Source organism: Sceloporus occidentalis, unplaced genomic scaffold (assembly GCF_023333645.1).
Source record: "Sceloporus occidentalis isolate IW3139 unplaced genomic scaffold, rSceOcc1.0.p SCAF_10, whole genome shotgun sequence".
NCBI lineage: Eukaryota > Metazoa > Chordata > Lepidosauria > Squamata > Phrynosomatidae > Sceloporus > Sceloporus occidentalis.
In genome coordinates, this window is record NW_028316990.1 from 21,908,900 (window position 1) to 21,917,669 (window position 8,770).

Below are 8,770 nucleotides of genomic sequence, written 5' to 3' on the forward strand. Positions count from 1 at the left end.
CTCTTGTCTCCGCTTCACTGCACCTGTGGAAGGACACCTTTTTTTTAATCACAGCAAAGCAAGAGATGGCTTCTGGGATCCAGCAACCGCCGAGAGAGACCTCTTGATGCCCGTCAAGAGTTCAGACATGTGGCAACTTTAGTCCAGAATGCCTCCTTGACCACACAAAAGGCTCTTATGCCCACCCAGCCCCAGGGATCACCCACCCCATGGGAACTGGCTGGGGGAGTCTGGGAGATGCAGTCCCTGAAAGGAAGTTCCCAAACTATCCACAGTGAGGATCCAAGATGGGTGGAGGCTTGATGCAAGATTTGTAAAAGGCGCCTGTGTGCAGAGATGGGCCCCTGCCCAAGCCATCTGGGCACTGGAGAGCAAGCGCAGAAAGAGGGAACATGCCCACAGGCATCTTCCTTGATCTCTTAGTCACCCACTGGAAAACATCAGAGAGAGGAAGGGAGAGGAACCTCCATTAAAAAGCAAAGAGACCCATTTTGGGGAGATGAGTCACCCTTTCCTCCAATGCCACCTCAGCTCTTTCTCCCGCTGCTTCTCTGTGAGGAACAGCCTGACACAGGGCCACAGGCAATCTGTGAGCATTTGCACACTTAGCATTTCACTCAGGGACTCCTCAGATTTAGTCACCTCCTCTTCCATGCAAACTTGAAATATTTTTAGCTCCATGCAGAATGGCAGCACTGAGCAACACATAGGTGTTCTTGTGCAATGCAGAATGCACAACTGCAATATGCAATGCAAAACATCCCTGTATGTGCAACTCCCACTTCCACTGCAGTCAGCAGACGATCATGTATGTTGCACCATGGCAAACAATTCATCCCAGATGCGTAGCATGTCTTACACATGTCTGTGTTGCCCATAGGATGCCAGCACTGTGCTCCATGCCAAAGGCCCAGCTATAATTCTCCCATGGATGCTGCCAGTCATATGAGCCACCGCTTACGGGGCCTAAATATCCGAAAGGCACCAGATGCCATCTGATCTTGGAAGCTAAGAAAGGTCAGGGTCATAGTTTTCAAGACAAAGGAAGTAATAGCCCTACTTTTAGTCCACTGGTCAGGCCTGGTCTGCAGTCCTGCCTTCCATTCTGGACCTCACTTTAAGAAGAATATGGACAAGTTCAGAGGAGGGCAATGAGGACGAGAAGAGGGATGGAGAACAAGACATGCAAGGAAAGGCTGAAGGAGCGGGGCATGTCCAGCCTGATGAAGAGAGAACTGATGGGGGATATGTTCCCCCTCTTTAAATGCCTCAAGGGCCATCATAGAGAAGAGGGGTCAGGTTTGTTGTCTGTGGCTCAGAAGGGGGACCAGGTCTCATGGTCTGAAGGCCCAGGAGGACAAATTTCAACTGGACATTAGAAGGAACCTCTTGATGCAAAGAGCAATGGTTCAGCAATGGAACCAATTCCCTAGGGAGGCGGTGGGGTCTCTTTCTCTGGTGGTCTTCAGGGAGAGGCTGGGCATCTGGCCCTGCTGGGGATGCCCAGGCTCCGGGGGGGGGGGTTGGAGCTGAGACCCCTTCCCTCTCTGTGAGGGACTCCATGCCAAGTGGCTCAGAAGGAAGCCACCCTCCGCAACACATTCCTAGGTGGGTGACTAATAGGATAATGGCCGCTTTATGTGGTCGGCTGAGCAGCCCAATTAAAGAGTTCTCTGTGTGGGTCTCTGTGGGTGAGACAGAGAGCGCAAGAGGGGGGGTGACTGGTGCCCAGTGTGGCTGGCAGGGCAGAGGGCAAAGGGCAGAGGGTTACCACAGGTACTCCAGGGGCCACAAGGGCCAAAACCGTCTTTGGACTCCCTAGCAGGCAGCAACAGCCTCCTAACAACTAAAATGGGGGAAGTGAGGGGGAGTGATCGGGGGGGGGGGGGAATCCAAAAAGGGGCATTAATGCAGTCAAGGAGAGCAATGGGGGGCAAGGCAGGATGGTGCCAAGAGGTGCCCCACGTTTGCCAACTCCCCACCCACCAGTCACCCCTCAGAGACCCACTGTTGTGGATGGGAAGGGGATGCAGGGGCCTTCTTGGCTTCCTCTGTGATCCCCCTTTCTCCTCACCCTTTTCCTTCCAAAGAAAAGCAGCCCTGTTCAGCGCCCTTTTAGACTCTGCCAGTCCAGCCCCAGAGCATCCTGCAAAGGACAATCGGGCCACTCTCTGTCCACAAGAAGAGGAAGAAGAAAGGCACACCAAGTGGACACCCCCAAGACCCTGGGGAGGGAGAATTCAGCCCCCCAGGACCCCCGGCCGGGCCTTAAAGGAGGAAAGAAGCTCCAGACGGGGGGCCAGGACTCACCCACCAAGCCAGGGCTCCAGGGCCCAGATCTGGGCCAGGGCCTTCCCAAAATCTCAGAGTCTGGGTTATCAGATCATCTCAGCAGGGATGCCTCCGAGGCCACCTCACTCCAGAGTCTTGTATGCCACTGTTTAAACAGTTCCCCCATGCCACCCTTTCGGATGTGAAACCCCCCCCCCCCCGAGACGCCAGACTTGCACCTGGCCAAGGCAGGGCCTTTCCTTCGCCTGCTCCCGGCGCCAAGAGCCCCTTCCTCCCCGCCTCCTCCTGGCAGTTAAACCAGCCTCAAGGCAAGGCTGGCAGTTACACCAGGCAGCAGAGGCTCACCTGGCAAGGACACCTGAGAGGCCAAAGGAAAGGTGCTGCTTTTGAGGCACCACTGTTTTGGATCCCAAATGGGGAGGAAGGTGGCAAATGAAGCTAAGAAAGAAGCCACCATGGAAAAGAGCCCCCTCCTTGCTTGGCATTTCAGGGGGCCAGAGAGCGTGGCCCCAGGAGCTGTGAATGTTTTAAGTGTGAGTTGTTTTAATGTGTGTGTTTCTTGTCCTTTTCAAGTGATACGTCTTTTAACAGATGGGTCTTAGCTGATGTGGTGCTAAGGGTGTCTGGGGGGCCTTTGGGCGATGTGGCCCCATTCTGTTAACCGTGGCTGCCCCCTGCTTCGCTCGATGGGGAGAAGGGGGCAAGGCATTACTGTATTACTATTCCTATTGTTCTTACTCTTAGGGCACATTTGCCCCCCTCCCCCTGCTGCCTTCGGGGGCAGAGAGGAGGGGGCTCTGCTGGAGCTGTCTGCCCTGGCCCAGATCCCCTCCCCAAAAGACCGGCCTGAAGGCCCACAGGGCTGTCCTCCCCGTCGGGGCCAGGCTTCGCCCGGGAGGGGAGCGGGTCTGGAGCCCATCCTGGCCTGGCTGGGACCCTCCAGGGCCCTGGGGCTGGCTCCCGAGGCAGCAGGGAGGTGGGCTGAGACGCAGCCTCCCCCAGAGCCTCCAGCCCCACTCCCTCCTTCCCTCCCTCCTTCTCCGGGCGCGAGGGACCCGCCGAGTCCGCGCCCCGGGAAGCCCCAGACCCTCCAGCTGCCCCCCAGGACCCCACGCACCCCCCGGCCCTCGGAGCCTGGGGCTGCTGGGGGCGCTCTGCACGCGCTCAGAGGCCCCGCCGCCGCCCGGCCAGACTCACTCACCATGGCCCTGGCCTCCCTCTGCCCTGGCCCTGGCTCGCTCTCCCTCCGTCGGAGGAGGAGAAGGGCCGCCCCTCCGTCGGTGGGTCTGGTCAGCGGGAGGCGGCACCGGGTCCGGCCCGGCCCCCGAGGGGACTAGTCCCGCCAGAGGAGACCTCGGGGAGGGAGGGCCAGTCCTCGGCCCAAGGCGAACCAAGCCTTGCAGCTCAGGGGGGCCTTGGGGGGGGGGAGAGGGGGCGTCTGGCGAAGGGGCTTAAGCGGCCATCCCTCCATCTGCTCGGGGCCTTCAGGGCAGCTAAGCCTCAGCCTTAATCCCGAGGGAGACGGCGGGGCCTCTCCCCAAAGGCCCCTCGGGAGCAGCCCTCTGGGCCAAAGGCAGGGAGGGCCCTTTCCGCCCCGCGAGGGAGGAAGGAAGGAAGGAAGGAAGGAAGGAAGGAAGGAAGGAGGGGGCTCCTTGGACAGCCATATAAACAAATAGGACAACCCAGTCATAAAGCCCTCTGGGCCCCAGGGCTTCCAGGCCTCAGCCCAGCAGATGACATCCTCGTCCAACTCCGAAGGGTGGGTCTCCCCTGAAGCCCAGCACCTTGGACAGCTCCCCGAAGTTCCGACGGAAACCTGGACCCTGGCAACCCTGGACCCGGCCCCAGCCTCCATGGCTCCGCCGCTGGGCTGAAGGAGAGCCCTTCCCTGTTTTGGGGAGCAGCCATCTGGCCTCAGAGAAGGGGACCCAGAGAAGCCTGCCTGCCTGCCTCCCTCTCCAGCGGGGCTCCTGTTCCCAGGCCTTGCAAAATAACCAGGCATGCCCAACTATAGGTTGACCTCCTGCATAAGTCAAGGGCGGATTCTGAGGCCAAAATGATGGATTTTAATAGGGCCCAGGGATAAGGGAAGTGTAACACTGAGGGGCATGGAAGGAAGGATCTAAAGGGTGAAGCCAAGGGAAAGGATGCCCAGGGACTTACAAAAGCCCAGCAGCCAACGCTTGCCCCAAAGGCTGGAGGGAGGCCAGAGCAGAGGGAGGTCAGTGCTGCCAGGACAGTCCGCACTCTTGCCTTTCACCGGAGAATGGTTCCTGTTTAAAAACAAATATGAGAATTAAAGTACCGTATTTGCCTTGAGCCTTGGATAAGTGGACTCAGTGTCTTGGGGGCCAATTCTGTGACTAAAATTTGTAGACTTATACATGAGTATGCACAGTAAACCCATAAGTAAATGCCTGCTTCTTGCCCCATTTGGCTCCTCCTGGTAGTGTCTCTGTCCAGAAGGATCTTGCAACTGACCAGCAAGAACCAGAGGCGCCAGCGTCCGGCAAGAAGGACAGAGGAGCAGGGAAAGGGAGGAGGGGGACAAGGGAGGGTGGGGGCCTAGCATCTGTAACTGGGTTTAAAGGTGGGTGGGAAGACCCCAAAGGACAGGACAGGATGCTGGGCTCCTCCTGGCAGAGGGCACTAGGCAGTGAGAAGCTGCAAGAGGTCTCTGGGAAGGGGCTCCATCCAGACTGTGCACTATGCTCTCAATTTCCACACTTCTCCAACTCATCCTTTATTACTGGGAAGGCATTAAATCCCCTCCCCCCCAATGATCAGGAATGGCTCCCACAAAGATCAGCCGCAATGGTTCTTGCTGAAGCATGCAGTCCCTGTAAGTGCCCTCCTCAGCATGACGTTGTTTGGAAGGAAGCTGCTGGCTTTTCCCACAAGCTCCGTGGGGCCCCTGCCCTCCTGGCGCCTGGCTAGCCAAGGCCCTCCGGTCCCCCACAGTCCCACCCCATGCCTGTATTTATACCCTTTTGCCCCTTCCTTTTCCCAGAGGCTTACAGGATAAGAATAAGTGCAAGGAGCCACACAGGTCCCTCTTCCCCCCTGGAGGGAAATGGGGAAGGATCTTGTGGTCAGGGCTGCCCAAGAGGCCAGTTTGGCCTGAATGACCCCTCACAAGCCAAGGCATGTGGCAAGAAACAGCTTGGGGCAGTGACCACTTGGTCAGCAATGAAGCCCTCCAGGTCAGGGTCCTTCCCCCCCATGCAAAACAGAATCCGCCTCCACCACCTGCCCAGCTTCCACCAAGGGACCCTCACCTGCCCACCCCCCAGAGTTGAAGGGTCAGGGGCCAGCACCCCAAGGCCACCTTCTTCCTGGAGCTGCCAACGGAGGGGAAGGTACCTGGGAGGCCGGAGTGGCCCACTGGCCTGGCACTGCCCATCCACTCAGGACTGAGCTCTGGGTGCTGGGTTTTCGGTGGTGGTGGTGGTGCTGCTGCCTGGGAAATACTGAGGGCACCCACAGCATCCCATCTGAGGCAGTCTGAGACGCCAGGGGCTGGGCCTGGGGAGCTGCCAAAACCCAAAGGCCACAAAGCCCCTGCCAGCCCTCCTTCCTTCTCCAGCCCTGAATTAGAGGCAGATGCTCCAATGCTCTTCCAGGAGGAGCCCAAACCCTTCCCAAACAGCGGTGAGGCGGGAGAGGGGGGCAGAGGGGGTCTCAGAGGGGCACAGCTCCCAAGCAGGGCCTCTTGCAACCTGGGCCCTGGCCCTCAGATGTGCCCCCCTTGACCCTCTGGACCAGGGGGATGGACGGGGCAAGAGGGACAGTGGAGGGGGTCTTGGGGTGGGGATCTTTTGGTATCCGCTCCCCTATGTCTGGTTCTCCCCACATAGCAGAGGTGGCCTTGCTCTGAAGCAGAAAATATTTTAAGTGGTGCATGGGACAAATCCCAAGGAGAAGAAGAGCGGGATGGCATTGTGTCAGAGGAAAAAGGGCTTTTAAAGAGACTGTGGGGCAGGACTGCAGCAACCACTGTTTGCCTCTGCCTCCTCCTTCTCTCTAATGGACGAGCTTAAGACCTCCAGCCTGCGACATGTCTGCTGCTTTCAATCCAGGTGTTACCCATCCTGTATTTGTGCTTTTCATGGTTTTTGCCTAAGTGTAGTATCCTACATGTCTCCCTGTTGGAATTCATTCTGTTAGTTTCTCCCCAGCTCTCAGATCCTTAACTTGGTGTCATCTGCAAATGTGATGAGCATTTATTTATTATTCATTTATAAAGAGGTTAAGCAATGCTGGGCCCCAGAGAGAACCCCAAATCACCCCATTGGTCACTTCTGTCCAGGACGAAGAGTAACTGTTGGTCAGCCCTCTCTGGGTTTGGGCTGTGAACCAATTCCAAGTCCACCAAACTGTATCACTGTCTCTAGATCTTGGTTCCCCAGCCGGTTTGCAAGAATATCATAGGAGACCTTGCCAAAAGCCTTACTCAGATCAAGATATACTACCTCCACCTCACTCCTGGCATTATCAAGCTTCTGTGGGAGGGAAACATGAATTTGGCATGTCGACTTGTTTCTGAGAAGCCCATATTGGCTCTCAATAAGCACAGAATTCCTTTCTAGGGATGAACAGGGTAATAATCTGTTCTAGACGCTTTCCTGGCATTGGCGTCAAAGTGTCCGGCTGATAGCTGACCGGATCCTCTTCTTCCTTTTTGTGAAGTTGGGGGACAGCAATTTCCTCTCCTGTTCCCCCCAAATTCTTGATGATCGTTGGCACTGGCTCTGCCTGTGGTCACAACTGCAAATTCCTTCAGCCTTGGATTCGTTTGGAGCAGTCCTTTCCTGCTTCTTTATCTGTTCTGGGCTGTAGCCCCATCATTTGTTCTGTTTCCCCAGTTAGACCCTTGGTTTCCTTTTGGGAGAAGACTGAGCCAAAAAAGGTTTGGGCCTCCCTCTGTCCTCTCCCAGCATTTCACTATCTTCTCTATGCAGTGGCCCAGTATTTCCTTCTTCCTTCTCTTGCTGCCAGCAGGTTTCAAACAACAAAGCCTCCCCTTTTATTATTTTTAACTTGCAAACTTGATCTCATTCTCAGCCTTAGCTTTCCTGACAAGTGGCAGCTATTCCAGTCCCTGGTTTCCTTGGTCCTTGATCCAGTCGGGATGGCTCTCCTCCTGCGGACGATGGACGGAGAGACGGTCCCCCAAATGGTCCTGCTGCGGACTCAGGGGCGATGACTCATGGAATCCGAAATCTGCTCCTCCGAAGGCGGTCATTACCAAACCCCCAAATGGCTTCTGAGGCCATTTCTTCCATGGCTAGAATGAGGAGCTGCTGCCAAAGAGAAAATGCAGCCTAAGCATCTCTTCCCACAGCCCTGGTCCTCCTGCAGGGAAACATGGCCCCCTCCCAACATCTCTGCCCTCCTCCAAAACCATCCCTCCATTGAGGCAGCCAAACCCCGGAGCCTGGGCCGGCCATGGGGCAGGAAGAAGGCCTCCATCGTGGGGCCCAGGAGAGGCGAGGGCAGGAAGGCCGCCTCAGGAGGCAGGGCTGGGGCCAGGCCAGGGTTGCTCAAACTGGCGAGGGCCCGGGGCCTTCCAAGGCTGGCCAGGAGCAGGAGCCGGTCCTCTGGGTGCCTCACACGCGGCAGCAGCCCTTCTGGGCCAGGGCCTCCTGGCAAAGGGCTGAAAGCGGAGGGAGAGGCCCCTGGGTCTCTCCAGAGAGAGGCCTTTCCCTGCCAAGGGCACCTGGCCTCCTCTGTGGAGACCCTCTGGGGGTCGAGGTGGCCGCTGGGCCCAGGTTTCCCGGCCACAGAGCCAGTATCCCTTGAGAAGGTTCTGGAAGAAGCTTCCAGGTGTTCTCCAGGAGGGTGGCATGCTGCCTTGGCTCCTGCGAGGCTTGCCTGGCTCTTTCACCTGAGAGACGCACCTTCTCAGCTGAGCCTTCCCTCTGTTTGTGGAGGAGAGCAGGGGCCCTGCTTGCCTTTGCCATCTGTCTCTGGAGCCACGTTTAGGTCCAGGAGGCCACTCAGCTCCTTGGCTGAGGCACCGCTGGAGCTATAGGCAAGGGCTAGGCCCAGTCAGGGCTTGCCACTGCGAGGCCAGGCAGAGGAGAAGGCAGAGCTGGGCACAGAGAGGGCTTCGCTTTTGGAGAGGAGGCGCTGCTGGCAGAGGCCTCTCTGCTGGAAAGGCTGTGCCAGCGGTGCCCTTCGCCCTGGGGCCCTTCCTGGGTCACACTCTCTCAGCCTCAGATGCGGAGAGGCAGGCAGGCAGGCCTTCCGCCGCCACAAGCCCGAGCCCAACAGCGCCTCCCTCTGGCGGAAGGAGGAGAAGGAGAGCGGGAGCCGAGAGGGCGCCGCCCTCAGACCCTGCTCAGCCGCGGCCCCGCCCAGGCATCTGACTCCGCCCCTCCCCTCGGGGGCGGCCAATCAGGGGCGTCGGCGGCGTCCGGCCCCGCCCCCGCGAGGCGAGGGGCGTGGCCTGTCTGTGTCTCTGGAGGAAGGGAGA